Source organism: Mobula hypostoma, chromosome 27, assembly GCF_963921235.1.
Source record: "Mobula hypostoma chromosome 27, sMobHyp1.1, whole genome shotgun sequence".
In the NCBI taxonomy this organism is placed as follows: Eukaryota; Metazoa; Chordata; class Chondrichthyes; order Myliobatiformes; family Myliobatidae; genus Mobula; species Mobula hypostoma.
The window spans coordinates 2206013-2224274 of record NC_086123.1 but is presented as its reverse complement, the minus strand read 5'-3'; the positions used below and the strand labels follow the sequence as shown (position 1 = coordinate 2224274).

Sequence of the window (18262 nt, the reverse complement as noted above, 5' to 3'; positions counted from 1 at the left end):
CTTCCTTGAATATGGCCTCCTCTCATCTACGTACTCAATGCTGGAAATCAGACCCCATTGGTCTTCCATTCCACCAACTTGTATTTTTCCAAAAGTGTATAATTGTAAATTCTTGACTTTGACCATAAGACCATAAGACAAAGGAGCAGAAGTCAGCCATTCGGCCCATCGAGTCTGCTCCGCCATTTTATCATGAGCTTATCCATTCTCCCATTTAGTCCCACTCCTCCGCCTTCTCACCATAACCTTTGATGCCCTGGCTACTCAGATACCTGTCGATCTCTGCCTTAAATACACCCAATGACTTGACCTCCATTGCCATCCATGGCAACAAATTCCACAGACTTCCCTTGGATTTGAATGCCTTTCACAAACAGGATATTTAGGAGAGCTAGTTTGGCATTTCCTGAACAGCAGCTCCAAAGTTACCTCTTACTCTTTTCTACATATTCTGATTGGGAAGAAACTACTGGCATGAGCTTTGACTCTTTATCTAAGATTCCAAATTTTGATGAGTTCATAAAGAACCATAACTGAACATTATTTTGATGGACATTTTGGGAAATGTAGTCAAGGATCAGTTTAAGGATTACCTGTATTCACTGTATAAATTGACACACATTAGGAATTTGCTGTGGTATGTTGGCGTAACATGCAACAAAAAAGCAACATTCAATGATAAGAATAAAGAATTATATAAAAAATAAACAGAGGTTAAAGCACAGATAGGGAATAAAATGTACGCAAGTGGCAGCACTTATACAGAATCATTTACTTTCAACTCCGTATCCAAACTCACATGTCCCATTTGTGTTTGATCGAGAAACACTATATGACCTAGGAGTGCAATGTAGTAGAAACGTTCCACTATCACTTTGCTTCGAAGACAAAACACCAACTCTTGCAAACATTCAGCATCGTATGGTGCTCAGGGATCTTAAAGAGGATTTCTCCATGTCTATTAGATCAACAATTAACATTTCAATTTTCAGTTAGCTGAAGACCAAACTAGACCATCTTTCTTCACTTCAGGATTATGTTGAAGCTCTTGTCCTTCAGATGAGTTCTCCAACATCAGCTTCTGACAATTCTTAACTAGGGCAGAATGAGCAGAAGATCCACAGGAAGATTTGCTCAGCACCCATTCATGGCCAATTACAAAATGCCAGCAAGGTTTACAAAAATAGTAGACATAGCTACCATTCAAAAGTGCTCAATTTTAAACTCCAAATAAACAGATACTTCTATTTCAAACATTTCCCTTCAGCAATTCCTAAGGCTCTTTAAATCTCAAGTCTTCTTTAAATTAGATTAATTCGTAGACAGTTATAGTCCCTTCAGCCCACTGAGTCTCAACTATCCATTCACACCAATCCTGCACTAATCCCTTTTTAATCCTCCCCACATAGTAATTAATACATAGCGGATTCTACCATCCACCTAGCCAACTAGGGGCATTTTGTAGTGGCCAATTAACCTACCAACTCACGCATCTGGACATGTTAGGAATCCGGAGCAGACAAAGAAACCGCATCTCAAAGAAAACGAGCAAACACCACACGACAGGACTGGGGGGGGGGGGGGTCTAGATTACCCCATTGTGGGGCAGCCACTCTTCTAACTGCGCCACACCAGCTCTATCTCTGGAGAAGTCTATAACTCTCTCTCTTACAGCCGGGGATCAGATTCAAGTATGGACTGATGAGCAGCATTAACTCTGCCGTCTTGGTACACTTGGTCTTGACTTTTTAATTTCTGCAGTAGACCAGGATTTTCCTCACCTCAGTAATAAACGCCCAACAAGTAATCTGCTGGAGGAACACTTGCACCTCATTAATAATATTGCAGCGGAAGTCGTTAATACAATCAAAGTTCTCTTCCTATTGACTCAATTTGAGAACGGTATGATTTTCCGCATCCTCATCTGAACCTCTGTTCCTGATCCACCTCAGCTCTGCCAAATTTAGCAACTCTGAAAGGCTCCTTCTATTTTAAACTGTCGCTTGCAACGAAACATCGCAGCAGGATACAGAGCAATCGGTCCGTTCCCGTAACCCGCTTGAGTTCCTTCACAAATATAAAAGCCAGGACAACACACCGAGCGCAGCTCAGGAAGCTGAACTAGCACTCCCGCTGAAAACAAATCTCAAGTTGAGTCCCTCTTCCAAACTAGATCTTTTATTTTATTTTCGCTCACAGGTTTTTGACCTTGTACTCCTGACCTTGCCAGCCGCTGAAGAGACATGCTACAGTCTGCTGAAGCTGCAGGCGGAGATGACCGAGGAATTTGAAGCACATCACTGCACACTGAGGTCCACGTGGCGACGTGCAAAGGATGGGGACCGACTCGGACTCGGGTGCACTGGCCGTGTTGCTTTACTGGACGCGGGCAACCTGACATTCCCAACGATGAGCCATTAGCTTGGGCAGAGAGGAAGACAGCGAGCTGTTGCAGCCAAACGTGGAGAGAACGCGTGGGCTTAGCGATATCTGCTTTCCCACCCCCTGTCATCCTCCGTCCGAGGTTTGAGGGACAGCTGGAAAATAGCCCCCGGTTTCTGGCTCTCCTCCTCCCAGAACCCGGGGTCAGGTGGAGACTGCCGTGCCAAGTCATTCTGTGTTCTTCTCTCCGAGACCGCCAGGCCACGCTTAAAACCAGGACACCAGAAACTGGTCAATAATTACTTCAAGGCCTACCTTGGGACAGTTCTCCCTAAGGAATCCAACAAACCAGGGGCTTTTCTAAATTAAAATATCTGAGCGTTAGGGTAGAGATACAGGAGAGTCCAGATGCCGGAATTTGGAGCAACAAACAAGAAACCTGGATGAACTCAGTGGGTCAGTCAGCATGTGCGGGTAAAAACAAGAGTTTACGAGTGAGCCCCTGCATCGGTCTTGGTGTTAAGGTCGATGTTACCAGAATTCTCTACATCTAGCTCGTTTAATCACAGCCCGAGCCAAAAGCTCGGCTGCAAATGTGCAGGTCATCATTCCGCGCCCTCTCCTCCCGGTACAGTAAATGGCACTTGAGCGCCCGCGGAAAAAAGATGCAGCGCATTACAGACCCTTCGAAGTCTGGGCACAGGGATGGAGTTGCTGCGAGCAAGAGCATTGTTTCTACACAAACGGTGGCCGTGCCTTCATCGAACCCGTGGCCGTGAGCCCGACTCCCATAACGGCCTGAGGCCAGGGCAAACAGGAGAAATGCGCGGTGGGGGAGGGGGGAGAGGAGGGTCCCGACCACGTGTTTAGGATAGGGGGGGCGATTTTGAACATTTATTAAATAGTAGGGTATACTCGGTCCAATGTGCCCGTGCACCCCACCGGGTGCTCAGTCCTGTCCGTGACTTAAAAGCACTTCCAAGTCCGGTTTTAATGGGGTAAGTAAGGGTTTCTGCCCATACACTCCTGTCTTCCCTCTGGATGAAATATATATCCTCATCTCCCCTGCTAACCCCTCCCTCTACATTAAATCTTTAGCTTTATGGTTCTTGGCCCTCCTGCGTGTTTTGTAGACCCCTCATATTAATACAATGGTTAAATCTCTCTTCAGTCTCCTCGCTCGCAAAGAACACGACCCCAGAAGCTCCTGAGCTCCAGTCCTGACAACATCCTCGTAAATCTCCTCAGTTCCCTCACGAGCAATCAGGTCTGGTTCTGTGCTGACCGGTATGCTGTGCGCAGCGCAGCCACCCGTGAATTTTTTTAAAGATGAACTATAGAGCTGCTTTCAATGCTCCGGCTGCATTTTGGGGTTTGCTACTGTCGATGTAATAAGCAAACACATAATCTAATGGCCTTGCCCTGTGCCGCGAGAGATCAAATCGGCCAAACACATCACGCCTCGCTATGAAAAGACCCAAACATTCCCGTTTCTCCCGCTTACGTTTCCCGAGATACGAGGATCAACGTACGAGGCTCTACTTTATAAAGCAATATGACCACCAATGATAGAAAATTGCCGAGACCAAATGTTCTCTTCTCACTCTCGTGTCAGTTAATCGTCGCGCTGGAATCTCGGCGGCTATTGCGAGATATTCAGATAAACGAGAGGGTATGGATGAAAGATTCTTATAGGAGATCCTGTGTTGCAGGACGGCCAGAGAGACAATACAAACAGACAGATTTAAGCAGCGGAAGATTCGAAGTGAGAAAAATGAAAGTCTCGACTGAACTGGCAGCACAACAAGTACAAATGGACGAGAAAAAAAGCCAAATGCAAATCGAAGAATATCACTACCGCATCCCCATTCTCGCTTCGATTCGGATGAATCCGTCCCCGTCAACGTGATCCACTCACCTTCCGTACACAGGATCAGTCCCAGCTTGTGGAGAGCAGCGTACGGTTTCAGAGAAAGACGAAGCCTCTCTCTCCATCCCCACTGAACAGAATCCCACTAGCTCAGGGGCTGCGTAAGACATCTTCCATCCAATAAAACACCACCGCCAAAAATAACATTGCACACTAACTCTGACAGTTGCTAACAGCTTGCAAGCAACGCGACCAAATGCTTTATGTCTCCAACTGTCTATAGAGAAAGCCTTGTATTTATCTAATGTGTAACAAATACTTTCCCGGAGATTTTCTTTCATTTTCGGCAATACCGATGGCGGATTTTGATACATGATATGAGCGGGCTAAGTTAAACAGACATGTTTATCCCAGGTGTGGCTCCAAGTACAAGGTATATTTATTATTAAAGTACGTAGACACTACCCTGAGATCAGGCGTTTACAGCAGAATTAAGAAATGCAACAGAACCAATGAAAAATCGCACACAAGCTTACCAGTGTCCAGAAGACAAACTGCGAATACGAAATATATAATAAATAAATAAATAAACAAACGAATAAGTAATACCCAGAACATGAGTTGAAGATTTCTTTAAAGTGAGTCATAGGTTGTGGAACCAGTAGAGAGCGGCGGTGAGTGAAATCATTGATACACGCTGATTCCGGAGCCTGATAGTTGAAGGGTAATTAATAACTGTTCCTGAACCTGGTCGTTTGGGACTTGCATAACACAGAAGACATTTATGGCGGTGAGGTGGCGGACTCTCCGCAACATCTCCACGTCTGCCAATTGAAGCACCAGGCGAGGAGAGTACTGTACCTGCAAGACGCCAACTGTTGTCCGGATTCCCTAGTGCCACTATCGTGAAATCTGCTCGCCTGCCCAGCACTCGATTCGTGAGCCGAGGCGAGGTCACCTACACTTGCCTCCGTACAATCAAATCCAACACAATCTGATTTACCGATTCAAAACCAGTTGAGACTCAGATTAATTCGGGAGCTAACCAGCCACATAGCACACGGCTGAATTTTGTCAAGCACATTCTGAATTCGCAGCCTAAAACTTCCAGCACTGCTCAGAAGTGCGGAGAAGATTGCAAGTCGGGAAAAAAATGAGCGGTTCAGGAAGGGATTATCCCCCACCTCCTCCGCTTTCGGTTAGAAATAAAAATACTCACCTGTGGAAATAAATTTATTTTTCATGTCACATACAAGATAAAATCTGAGGATGCTGGAAATCCAAGCAACACACACAAAATGCTGGAGGAGCTCAGCAGGCCAGGCAGCATCTATGGAGAAGAGTACAGTCGACGTTTCTCGGCCCGAAACGTCGCCTGTACTCTTTTCCATAGATGTTTTTCTGGCCTGCCGAGTTCCTCCAGCATTTTCTGTGTGTGTTATTTTTCAAGTCAATTATTTTTAACGGGGATTTTATTGTGTGTTTGCAGCATCTGCAATTTTACTTTCTGCCTTAAAATGACCTCAGCTCAGCTATCAGCCACCTACCTGTGTCTCCCAACTCCACCCCTCCCTAGTCCAGCAATTGCCTACTGGTCGATGCCTCCCCATTTCCTCTCTGCTTTATGTACTGGTTTTCTCCACTCTCCGTCCCCATGCTCGACGCGAAGATTAAAAAATAGAGAGAAAGAGTAGCTTTATTTGTCACATGATCATCAAAACTTTGAAACATACAGTGAAATATATCATTTGCGACCAATACGGGTTCAGGATGCCCGTGTCAGGCTTTCAGCACTCACGGAGCGTGCTCACAACTCACTAACTCTAACCTACGTCTTTGGGATGCGGGAGGGAACTCACAGGGAACGGCAGGAACAGAACCCCGATCGCGGGCGCTGTAGAGGGATACGCTACCGAGACGCCCTTAAATGTTGACAGTTCGTTTCCTCCCGAAAAACTAGATCCTCTGCGTTCCTCCAGAAATGTATTTCTTGCGCCAGATTCCAGCATATGCAGTCTCTTGTCTCTTCATTCTCTTGCCCCAGTTCCCCAAACCCCACTTTTTCAAGGCCCTCAGTTGGTCGGGGTCGACCCTAGCTGTCTAGGTCAAAGTTGATCGGCAAGCCACGACAGTACAACATGGAGAGCAACCCGTTGCCCGTACAGCAGACCAAGAAATGACCCGTTTTGGAACCAGTTGTGTCGCAGGAGTTGACAGTCAGCTTTGAACTCGCCACCTTAGAGACATTCAACCACTGCTGACGAGCCCCATCTGCTCAAAGCAACTAGTTTTAAGACGTCAGTAACCCACCTTTGCTCTTTCTCCTATCAGTAGAAAGGGTTTAGCAGGGTTTACCAGTTAGCCTGACCTTAGTGGTTGGGAAGATGTTAGAGTCAATTGTTAAGCATGAGGTGGTGCAGTACTTGATAAGACAGGACAAGGTAGTACAAAGTCAGCATGGTTTCCTTCAGGGAAAATCTGGCATGTGGAAGCTGTTGGAATTCTTTGAGGAGATTACAAGTAGGATGGATAAAGGGGATGTAGTAGATGTTGTATACTTGGACTTTCAGTAGGCCTTTGACAAGGTGCCACACATGAGGCTGCTTACCACATTAAGAGCCCATGGTATTACAGGAAAGTTACTAATGTGGTCAGAATACTGGCTGATTGGTAGGAGGCAGTGAGGGGGAATAAAAAGATCCTTTTCTGGTTGTCTGCCAGTGACTAGTGGTGTTCGCAGGGGTTATTGTTGGGACCACTTCTTTTTATGTTCTATATAAATGATTTAGATGATGGAATAGACGGCTTTGTTGCAAGGTTTGCAGATGATACGAAGATTGGTGAGGGCAAGTAGTGTTGAGGAAACAGGTAGGATGCAGAAGGACCTAGACAGATTAGGAGAATGGGCAACGAAGTGGCAAATGAAATACAATGTTGAAAAATGCATGGTCATGCACTTTGGCAGTCAAAATAAATATGCAGACTATTTTCTAAATGGAGAGAAAATCCAAACATCTGAGATGCAAAGGGACTAGGGAGTCTTTGTGCAGAACACCCTAAAGGTTAACTTAAGAGGTCTAGATTACAAAAGCAAGGATGTGATGCTGAGGCAAAAGATTACAAAAGCAAAGTTGTGCTGGCATTGGATAGGGTCCAGAAGAGGTTCACAAGGATGATTCCAGGAATGAAAGGGTTATCATACAAGGAACATTTGATGGCTCTGGGTTTGTACTTGCTGGAATTCAGAAGGATGGGGGGGGGAATCTCATTCAAACCTTTCGAATCTTGAAAGGCCTAGACAGAGTAGATGTGGAAAGGATGTTTCCCATGGTGGGACAGTCTAGGACAAGAGGGCACAGCCTCAGGAAATTTCCTCCTTTCAAAACAGAGATGCGGAGATACTTCTTTAGCCAAAGGGTGGTAAATTTGTGGAATTTGTTGCCATATGCAGCTGTGGAGGTCAGGTCGTTGGGTGTATTTAAGGCAGAGATTGATTGATTCTTGATTGGACACAGCATCAAAGATTATGGGGACAAGGCTGTGAACTGGAGTTGAGGAGGAGAAATAAAAAGGATCAGCCATGATTAAATTTCCGAGCAGGCTCGATGGGCCAGATGGCCTAATTCTGCTCCTATGTCTTATGGTCTTTATTAACTAAGCCAATATTAAGGCCAGCAGCTGGACTTAGTTGTCAAAGGCTATTTAAGACACATGCCATTGGGAGCATTTAATAGGTAGTGAGAGCTTATCCCCCTCCCAATCCCTCTATAGCAATCTTAGGAATCCCAAACCCCTAACCCGCCTATAACCCAAAAAATTAGCCCAGAATAAATACGGAAAACCATCCAGAGTTATCTGGGGTTCAGAGCTCTCTGGAGTAGTAATTTCTCTGAAATAGGAGTTTCTTTTTGTTGATACTATATCTCTGTATTTTCCTGAAACAGGAAAAAATATTATGACAATTCCATCCTGTGAAATTCCTCAGAATCTTTTAGGTTTCAATTACATCAGCTCTGATTCTCCTAACCAACAGAAACAATCAGCTTAATGTTTCCTTATAGAGAAAGCCTTCATCCTGGGGGCCAATCTGATCAATGCAGCTTTACATAAGTATGATTAAAACTTTTTGTACGGTTTCAGGTGTAATCTCATTAACATGTATCCAGATTTCCTGAATTTTGATTTTTCACCCAATCATATAACATGTCTACCCTTCTGTGTTCTTGCATTTATGCACTCACTTTAACATTCCTCTTAAGATGTTGTGAAATGCCTACATCATCAGCAGGTATAGGAACAGTTATTACCCTTCAACCATTAGGCTCCTGAACCAGTGTGGATGACTTCACTCACCAATAAACTGATCACACAAACTATGGACTCACTTTGAAGGACTCTATAACTCATGTTCTAAGTATTATTTATTTACTTATTTGCTGGTTTATTTATTTATTTGCTGCTCTTTTTTGGCGTATTTTCACATTACTGTTTGTCAGTCCTTCTGTGTAGTTTTCATTGTATTTCTCTGTTTTACTGTGAGCGCCTACAAGAGATGGCAAGGTAGCACAGTGGTTAGCAAAACGCTTTACAGTACAGGTGACCCGAGTTCATTTCCCAGCTCTGTAAGGACTTTGCACATACTCCCCGTGACCATATGGGTTTCCAGTTTCCTCCCGCATTCCTACCAGTTGGTAGGTTAACTATGATTGTAAATTGTCCCATGATTAGGCGAGGGTTAAATCTGGGGTTGCTGCACAGCATGGCTTGAAGAGCCAGAAGGGTCCATTCCGCGTTGTATTTCTATAAATAAATAAAATATGGATCTGATATGGTGGCATACTGTATATGTACTTCGATAATACATTTGAACTTTGCTTTACAGCCTGTGCAGTACTATTCTTTGTACTTAGGAGATGTGGCAGCCAATTTGTGTGGAACAAACTTCCACACTTGCAATTTGATAAATCAATGTTTTAGTAATATTGAGTCAGGATAAAAAAAACTGGACACCACAAATTCTCCTCCTCTCCTTTGAAACTGTGGCATAGTTGGGTGGGGAAGCCCCCAAACAATGAAAAGGGTGATCACACATTTGTTCTTCCTTTAAAAAATAAGTTTACACCACTGAATGTATCAACCATGAATGAAGATTTTTTTTTTACAGTTTCTCCCCCTTTGTGTATATCTTTATTTTGAATGAAGTCCATTTTTGACTTTTTTTTTACAATTGTGCCATAGGATCTCTTCCAGCTGAGGTGGACCAACAATACAATGCCTCATTCTAAAGATGCAATATCCCTTCCCACAGCGCAGTTCTCCCCTCAGTATCACTTTGAAGTTAGATGAATGTGAAATATTCTGAAACTGATGCTGCTAAACTGCCAGATTTTCTATAAAATAGAACTTAATTTCTACTGTATATCTTCCTGTTTTTATGTATTTTTATGCAAACACAAAATTAATCTGAAGGTAGTATATGCTAATGTGTACATATTTTGATAATAAATTTATTTTGAACTTTGAATTGAAATTAAATTGAGCTATTTTTAAGTGCTGATATTGCTGGCTAAGTAATTTGTTCAATTATCTGATGATAAACAAAAACAATATACAATAAATGGATACTTTTTTCTCATTTTTGTACAGTGCTTTTCTTTAACCAAGGACAGGAATTTGCAACAAACATGATGTTGGAGAAACTCAGCAGGTCAGGCAGCATCTGTGGAGGGAAATGGACAGTCAACGTTTCCGGTCAAGATGCTTCAGCTGGATACTTTAAATTAGGAAATTTAGATTGGTAAATTGGTTTTGTATTGTCGCATGTACTAAGGTAGAGAGAAAAAGTTCTACTTTGCGAAGAGATTATTTCATCACATCAGTGCGCTGACACTGCGCTGTACAAGGTAAGCAATACCAGAGAGCAGAATAAAGTGTCAACAGTCATAGACAGAGTGCGGTGTAGACAGACCACAATGAGGCAGATTGTGAGATCAAGAGTCCACCTTACTGAAATACAGCACCAATCAATAGTTCGATAATGGCGGGATAGAAGTTGTCCCTAAGCCTGGCGTACATTGTTTTCTATCTTCTGCCAGATGGGAACGGATGAGGATGTCTAAAGATGGGTGGGGTCCTTGATTATGCTGGCTGCTTTAACTAGCCAACTAAAAGTGTAGACAGAGCAACAAACACAAAATATCTACAGAGGGGAATAAGCAGTAGGTGTTTCAGGTCAAGACCCTGCAACAGGACTGTGAAGGAAGGAGAACGAAGCCAGAAAAAGAGTTTACAGAGAAAGGTGCAAAAAACAAAATAAAACACACAGTCAGCAGCAGTCCTGTGGGCAAAAACGCCTTGTTAATGACAGATGTTGTAAGAGAACAGCTAGACTGGTTCAAGATGGCAACAGTAACTCAAATTACCATGTGTCACTGCAGTGGTGTGCAGAAAAGCATGTCTGAGCACACAGCATGTCAAGCATTGAAGTGGATGGGCTACAGCAGCAGAAGACTACAAACTGTTACGTCATAGCTTTTATGAGGGTCATTGGTGGAGAGCCAGGGGTAACTCAAGAGGACAGGAGTGTTGGGTTAGTCAATCAGGAGGAACTGGATGGAGTCGCAGTGCTCTCTGTCTCTCATGTGCACAGTCTGTGTGTGTGCTCTGACCATCCCAGACCTCCAAGGATGTCCGTCAATGGCCGTGATGTAGAAGGGGTGAGAGATAGGCTCAGTAGGGAGTCTAAGTAGCACACGCAAGAATCCGGTCTAGAAAGTCGTCTGCTACATCAGAATCCACCAGAGCCTCCTGTGTGCATACAGCCATCAGGATGTGAAGGGGGACAGAGAGAATGAGTCAGGCTACGGTGCTTGCATGAGAGGCCAGGGGGAGCTTACCAGATAGAAGGCCCCTTGGCTCTACCTACTGGTGTCGTTTTCCTCAATATAGTGGGCATCTTATGCATGGCTGATTGGCAGCTCCACAGTAAACGCACAACTGGTTTCTCCACCAACAATCGCGCTCTTTAGGGATTAAGGGACCTCTCCCTACCTGCATAGGGTTCTGGAGATGTTCATGATGAGGGTCCTGCAGCCTGAAATGGTTCTGGGAACAGAATTGTGGTTCTAGTTGATGATCTGGAGGGTCATTCCATTAGATGTTTGTCACTTCAGAGGACCAGAGTGATGAGGCTTTCAAGGTCAGTGAGCATCTCCCAGGTAGACAGCTCATCTTTCAAACACTCCACGAGGCCATGATGGTAATGGACCAGCTGTGCTTGTGGAATTCCAGCCACGCTCCATTGTGAGGGTCCTGAATTCCACACCGTTATCCAGCACCGAGCCTGAGCCTTGACGCAGGCGAACTGCAATTCCAGCCACACTCGGCTGTGAGGGTCCTGAATTCCACACTGTTATCCAGCACCGAGCGTGAGCCTTGACGCAGGTGAAGAATCCAATCTGCTGCCTCCCATCCACTTCCTGGATGGTCAAAAAGTTGGCGCATCTCAGCAGTAAAATCTTCATATTGGTTGTAAATATGGATTTATTGTGCAAGTTAGCAACAACCCAGATCCGAGTGGTAGTGTTCATGGGTTCAATTTCCCAGATGGCAGAGAGGAAGAAGCTGTTTCTGAATCATTGAATGTGTCCCTTCAGGTTTCTTGATGGTAGCAATGAGAACAAAGCATGACTTGGGTGAGTCCTTAATGATGGATGCTGCCTTTTTGAGGCATCGCTCCTTGAAGATGTCCTGGATACTACGAAGACTGGTGCTCATGATCAAACTGACCAAGTTTACAACTCTCTGCAGCTTATTTCGATCCTGTGCAGTAGCAACCACCCCTGTACCAGACAGTGATGCACCCAGTCAGAATGCTCTCCACGGTACATCTGTAGAAATTTGCGAGTGTTTTTTGTGACATACCAAATCTCCTCAAACTCCCAATGAAATGTAGCCGCTGTCCTGCCTTCTTTGTAGCTGCATCGATATGTTGGGTCCAGGATAGATCTTCAGAGATACTGACACCCCAGGAACCTGAAATTGTTCACACTTTCCACTTCTGATCCCCCTATGAGGGCTAAACGCAAAATAATCTGCAGATGCTGGGGTCAAAGCAACACTCACAACATGCTGGAGGAACTCAGCAGGTCAGGCAGCATCCGTGGAAACGATGAGTCAACGTTTCGGGCCGGAACCCTTCGTCAGGACTGTAGAGGGAGGGGGCAGAGGCCCTATAACGAACGTGGGGGGAGGGTGGGAAGGAGAAGGCTGGTAGATTCCAGGTGAAAAACCAGTAAGGGGAAAGATAAAGGGCTGGGGGAGGAGAAGCAGGGAGGTTATAGGCAGGAAAGGTGAAGAAGGAATAGGGGAAAACACAATGGGTAGTAGAAGGAGGTGGAACCATGGGGGAGGTGATAGGCAGCTGGGGGAGGGGGCAGAGTGACATAGGGATAGAAGAAGGGAGGGGGAGGGAATTACCGGAAGTTGGAGAATTCAGTGTTCATACCAAGGGGCTGGAGACTACCTAGAGGGTATATGAGGTGTTGCTCCTCCAACCTGAGTTTAGCCTCATCATGGCAGTAGAGGAGGCCATGTATGGACATGTCTGAATGGGAGTGAGAAGCAGAGTTGAAGTGGGTGGCTACAGGGAGATTCTGTCTGTTGTGGTGGATGGAGCGGAGGTGCTCGACGAAGCGCCTCCAGCAGCCCTATGAGGACTGGTGTGTGTTTCCTTATTTTACCCGTTCTGAAGTCCACAATCAGTTCTTTGGTCTTAATGGCACTGAGTGCAAGATTGTTGCTGCGACAGCACTCAGCTAGCTGATATATCTCACTCCTGTACACGCTCTCATCACCATCTGAATTATGCCACCAGTAGTGTATCACCAGCAAATTTATAGATGGCATCTATTTTACTAATACACTGCAAAATAACAAGCCACGAGGGACCACAAAACAAGAGAGATCAGACATTTAACATGATAAGGCAACAAGGTAACTGAATGCTAGGAGCAATTGGTTGTGGCTGGCTGGTTCAATGGGCAGACAAAGGACTGTGATGTGAGCTGGGTTTAAAAAGGTGATGATTTGGAAACAAATGGTGGGTGACTCCTGTTCGCTGGGTGTGGACTGTGAGATCTCTGCCTGTGCAGGCCTGACAAAAGCAGCTAAATAAATTGCTTTCTAACCAGTCAAGCAGCTATGTTATAGATGGCAATAAATCAACAACAAAACAAATTCCCCTTGGACCTCAGAAATAAGAAAGTAGCTTCCAATTTTGACCCACGAACATTTAAGCTCTGATCATCAGAGGGTTACAGGCATTCTGAATAATTAATGAAGTCATCATTTTATAACTATAAAATAAAAACCTTTAATAAGTTAGTGGAGAATAGGATAGCAAAACTAGCAGTGAGAAATGCTACAGTCCACCTTACAACAGTCCATACTCAGTCATCTGGCCAAGGATGGGTAAGATACAAAACAAGTTCATTGTCTGAAAAAAAACACAAACCCAGAAACATTAATAGTCATTCAAAAGCCTGTGGTATCTTCAACACCGAATCAGAAGAAAACTGCAAATCATTGAAAAGGATAAATGAAATCCAAAACTATGCAACAATGAAAAATATAGCCTGCACCTTCACTTCAGCACAATGGGACTTTCCTCTTTCCAAGTGGACCTTTTCCTCCAGATGTTTCCATGACTTAACAGATAACATCAAGATGATGGAACTGTTAACATAATGGCTCTTTATGGACAGGATGGAGCAAGATAACAATTACAATAAAATTTAGATATACATTAAAGATTTTGAGAGGCTGGAGTCTCAGTTTAAGCAGTTTGTCCCTTGCGAATATGGCTTTTCATTCAGATTCATAGGTTCAGGGAGGTAGCCCCATTGGCTCCACTCTATTCTGGGTCAAGAGCATCATCTAAAGAGGCTTTGAATAAATTTATAATGTCCCCAGATCTTTAACTCTTCCACAATCCCTAATGAGTAAATGAAGTTACCAAACTGGTCAGTGAGATGCTGGAACTGATTCCAAAGTCAGCCTGGCTTTCTCCAGTTCCGACATTGTCTCACATTCACATATTTTTATATCCACAGATGGAAAGTTGCCTCACATCCAGATTGAAAAGGTTCTATACCACAGACTTCAAGTCAAATTCAAAGTAAATTTATTATCAACTTATGTAGATGTTACCATATACTACCTTGAGATTTGGTGTCTTCAGGTAGTTGCAGAAAAATAAAGAAATTCAATAGAATAAAGAACTACATATAAACAAAGACTGACAAACAAACAATGTGCAGAAGAAGACAAATTCTGTAAATAAAAATAAAAAATAATTCTGAGAACATGAGTCCTTGAAAGAGAGCCCATAGGTTGTGGAAACAGTTCAGAGTTGAGGTGTGTGATGTAATGCACAATGGCTCAGGAGCCGATGATTGGAGACTAATAACTGTTCCGGAACCGGGTGCTGTGGGACCTGAGGTTCCTGTACCCCTGCCCAGTGGTAGTAGCGAGAAGAGAGTGAGGCTTAGATAGTGGGCGTCATTGAGATGGATGCTGCTTTCACCTGTGAAAGCAGATGCTGGCATTGGTTCAGAGTCTCATTTGAAGGACATCATCTTTGCCAGTACAGCACTGCCATGTTACTGCATTAAATGTAGAATTTATGAAAAACTATACATAAACATTGACAGACAACTAATGTGCAAAAGAATACAAATGGAGCAAAACAAAAATACTGAGAACACAAGATGTAGAGGCCTTGAAAGTGAGTGTGCAGGTTATGGAATCAGTTCAGAGTTCTGGTGAGTGAAGTTATCGGAGGCAGTATGTGGATTTATTTTACTGATTTGTTATGAACAGGAATGAGCTGCCTGTGAGAGCGACAGTCAATAATAACTTTCAAAGGCAAATGGATAAATACCTGAAGAAGTCTGTAGGTAATGAGGAAGGGATAGGCAAATAAGAATTGGGAGCTTCTGACCCCATGCAAGATAGAATAAGAAGGAATGACTGGGTAATCGAGAGTGGGTGATACCAGACAATGGTAAGGATGCTAATTATCTGGATGAAGAGAGTTTAGGGAATGTAGTGATGGAGCTCAGCAGTTTTCATGCACCTCTGAGGTTAGAGCAGCATAATGCTGAGGAACAGACTACGGAGCATGAGGCTGCCCAAGGACAATACGTGCGGAGTTGAAAGCTTGTAATCATATTAATTTCTATTATTAGGAGCTTGACAGTTTTGTTCACAGCCAGGATAAAAATTCTTAAAGGATGTGGATAAAAAAAGAGAATCTGAAGTCAGTGGAGAAATAATCATAACTATTACAAAGAAGCCCTGTTAGGAGACTGAAACAAGCTAGCTAATTTGAAGATCATCAGTAATATTTACCCAAGTCATATGAAACTTTTTATAGGCACACACAAATCAGGCATTGCAATATGGAACCAATGGGATGTTATTGCAAAGAAACAACTCCGATACCAGTTCCTCACACAGGAAAGAGCTTTGACCTTATGAATAAGGCTAGGCCATGATCTTAGCACATAGTATAACTAAGATTTCGGATTTTGCAGTAGTTATGCTGGTGGAACTGTCTTTATGATCTTAATGTGAAAGCCTAATGAATTCCATGCTTGTGGCGATTAATGCAGCAATTTCAAAGCTGCTGTCTATGATTCAGTCCTTCATGTTTTGAGGTTTACAAACTTATTCAATAAATTCAAATGAAATCACTTGAAGTAACGTGAATTTGAGTCAACAATAGACCTTCTGAATGCCAGGGATTCCCACAGAATACATGCCTGACAGACTCTAAGGATAGAAACAGCCACTATTTTTAACATTGATTTTTTTTTTGATAACTGGCCTTTGTGGCCAGAAAACCAATAGTTTATGGTAAAAGCACAGCTTCACTATTGTCCTCCACCTAAAGGATAATGAAATAAAATACGTGAATCCATCCTCCATACAAAATGGTCGACTTCCAACTGCCCTCTGAAATAACCTAGCTAAACATCCATTTACATAAAAACCATGGTATCAGATTCAGATTCATCACAAGTACGTCAAGACATACAGTGAAATGAATGTTGTGTTTGCATTAACAGCCAGCACAACCAAAGATGTGCTAGGGGTAACCCACAAGTGTCACTACACATTCAACACATGAAATAGCATTCTTCCAGACTGGGTCTATAGTAGCTGAGCAGATAACCAACACTAGGGTTAAACATACTTGTTTATTCATTTCACAGTATTGGCAGAAACTACCTTCGATCTGGTTTGTAATATATTCTCGTGGCCACTTCATTAGGTACCCCTGTACACCTGCTCGTCAATGCAAATATCTAATCAGCCAATCAGGTGGCAGCAACTCAATGCATGAAAGCATGCAGACGTGGTCACGAGGTTGAGTTGTTAGTCAGACCAAACATCAGAATGGGGAAGAAATTTGACTTAAGTGACTTTGACTGTGGAGTGATTGCTCATACTATATAGGGTGGTTTGAGTATCTCAGACACTGCTGATCTCCTGAGTTTTCTCACACAACAGTCTCTAGAGTTTAAAGAGAATGGTGTGGAAAACAAAATACTACCAATGAGCAGCATTTCTGTGGGCAAAAACACCTTGTTAATGAGAGAGGTCAGAGGAGAACTGCCGGACTGATTCAAGCTGACAGGAAGGTGATGGTGACTCAAATAATGACATGTTTCAACAGTGACAACAAGAGAAGATCTGCAGATGCTGGAAATCCAAGCAACACACACAAAATGCTGAAGGAACTCCAAGGCCAGGCAGCGTGTATGGAAAAGAGTACTGTATCGTCGATGTTTCGAGCTGAGACCCTTCAGCCGTTACAACAGTGGTGTGCAGAAGAGCACCACGAATACACAACATTTTGAAACTTGAAGTGGATGGGCTGCAACAGTAGAAAACCACAAACATATATTCAGTAGTCACTTCATTAAATACAGGTGGTATCTAATAAAATGGCCCCTGAGTGTAAGTGTTGCAGTTCTCCCACGTCAGAGATGTCAGGCCTAATGAGAATACATGCATTTACAAGAACAACACAAAAGGCATTCATTGCCCAAAGGGCTTGTTGGCAGCACTGACTCAGTGCAAATCTAATTAACGTCACAACTGCAGTGAACATACATAGGACATGCTGGGTATCACATCAGCTCCTGCGCCTGGGAACAGGAGCTAAAGGTTAATACATTGGGTTGTAGAGATTGTTTTGCTGGCACATGGAGCTGATTTCTTCACCTCAACAAGCATAAACTATTTTGGCTGAAGATACAACTGGAATCGACAATGACAGGGTGAAAAATGGGTTGATCAATGAAGAAGATAAAGGCAAAGGTTGTAATGCCAGCTAATTAACGGTTGCAAAAATCTGCAGACACAAGATTATTTTCAGAATTAGGGTTTGCTTAATATCGGGCACAATTTCAGCTACTATTTCATCTTAATGCCACTAATCCGTCCTTGTCCAACCATATTGATGTCACAGCCACGAAAGTTCACCAATGCCATTACTTCCTCAGGAGTCATAGAGTCATGGAGCACTATAGCACAGAAACCGGCCTTTTGGCCTATCTAGTCTGTGCCAAACCAATAATCTTCCCAGTTCCAGCAACCCTCCAAACCTCTTTCATCCATGTGCCTATCCAAATTTTTCATAACTGTTGAAGTCAACCCCACATCCAACACTTGCACTTACAGCTCATTCCACAGACTCACCACACTCTGAATGAAGAAGTTCCCCCTCAGGTTCCCCTTAAACATTTCATCTTTCACCCTTAACCCATGACCTTAGTTGTAGGAAAATGCCTCCTGCCCTATACATCCCCTCATAATTTTGTATGCCTCGATCATATCGACCCTCAATTTTCTATGCTTTAGGGAATAAAGACCGTAAGATATAGGAACAGAATTCATCAAGTCTATTCTGCCATTTCATCATGGCTGATCCATTTTCCC

General features: G+C 43.5%; 1 protein-coding gene across 5 annotated transcripts in view; it reads right to left on the bottom strand.

The window, feature by feature from the left end:
* The window catches only part of LOC134338347 (oxysterol-binding protein 2-like), a 362830-nt gene that overhangs the window by 242527 nt on the left and 102041 nt on the right, over nt 1–18262 (bottom strand). The window contains exon 1 of one of the 5 annotated variants that reach the window (XM_063034123.1): nt 5114–5205. The exons of 2 other annotated variants lie outside the window; for them this stretch is intronic. The gene's annotated coding sequence lies outside the window, so the exon portion shown is untranslated. Of the gene's footprint in view, nt 1–4240; nt 4277–4300; nt 4642–5113; nt 5206–18262 lie in introns of those variants that run through there. 2 more of the 5 variants (XM_063034122.1, XM_063034124.1) reach the window with 2 other exon arrangements.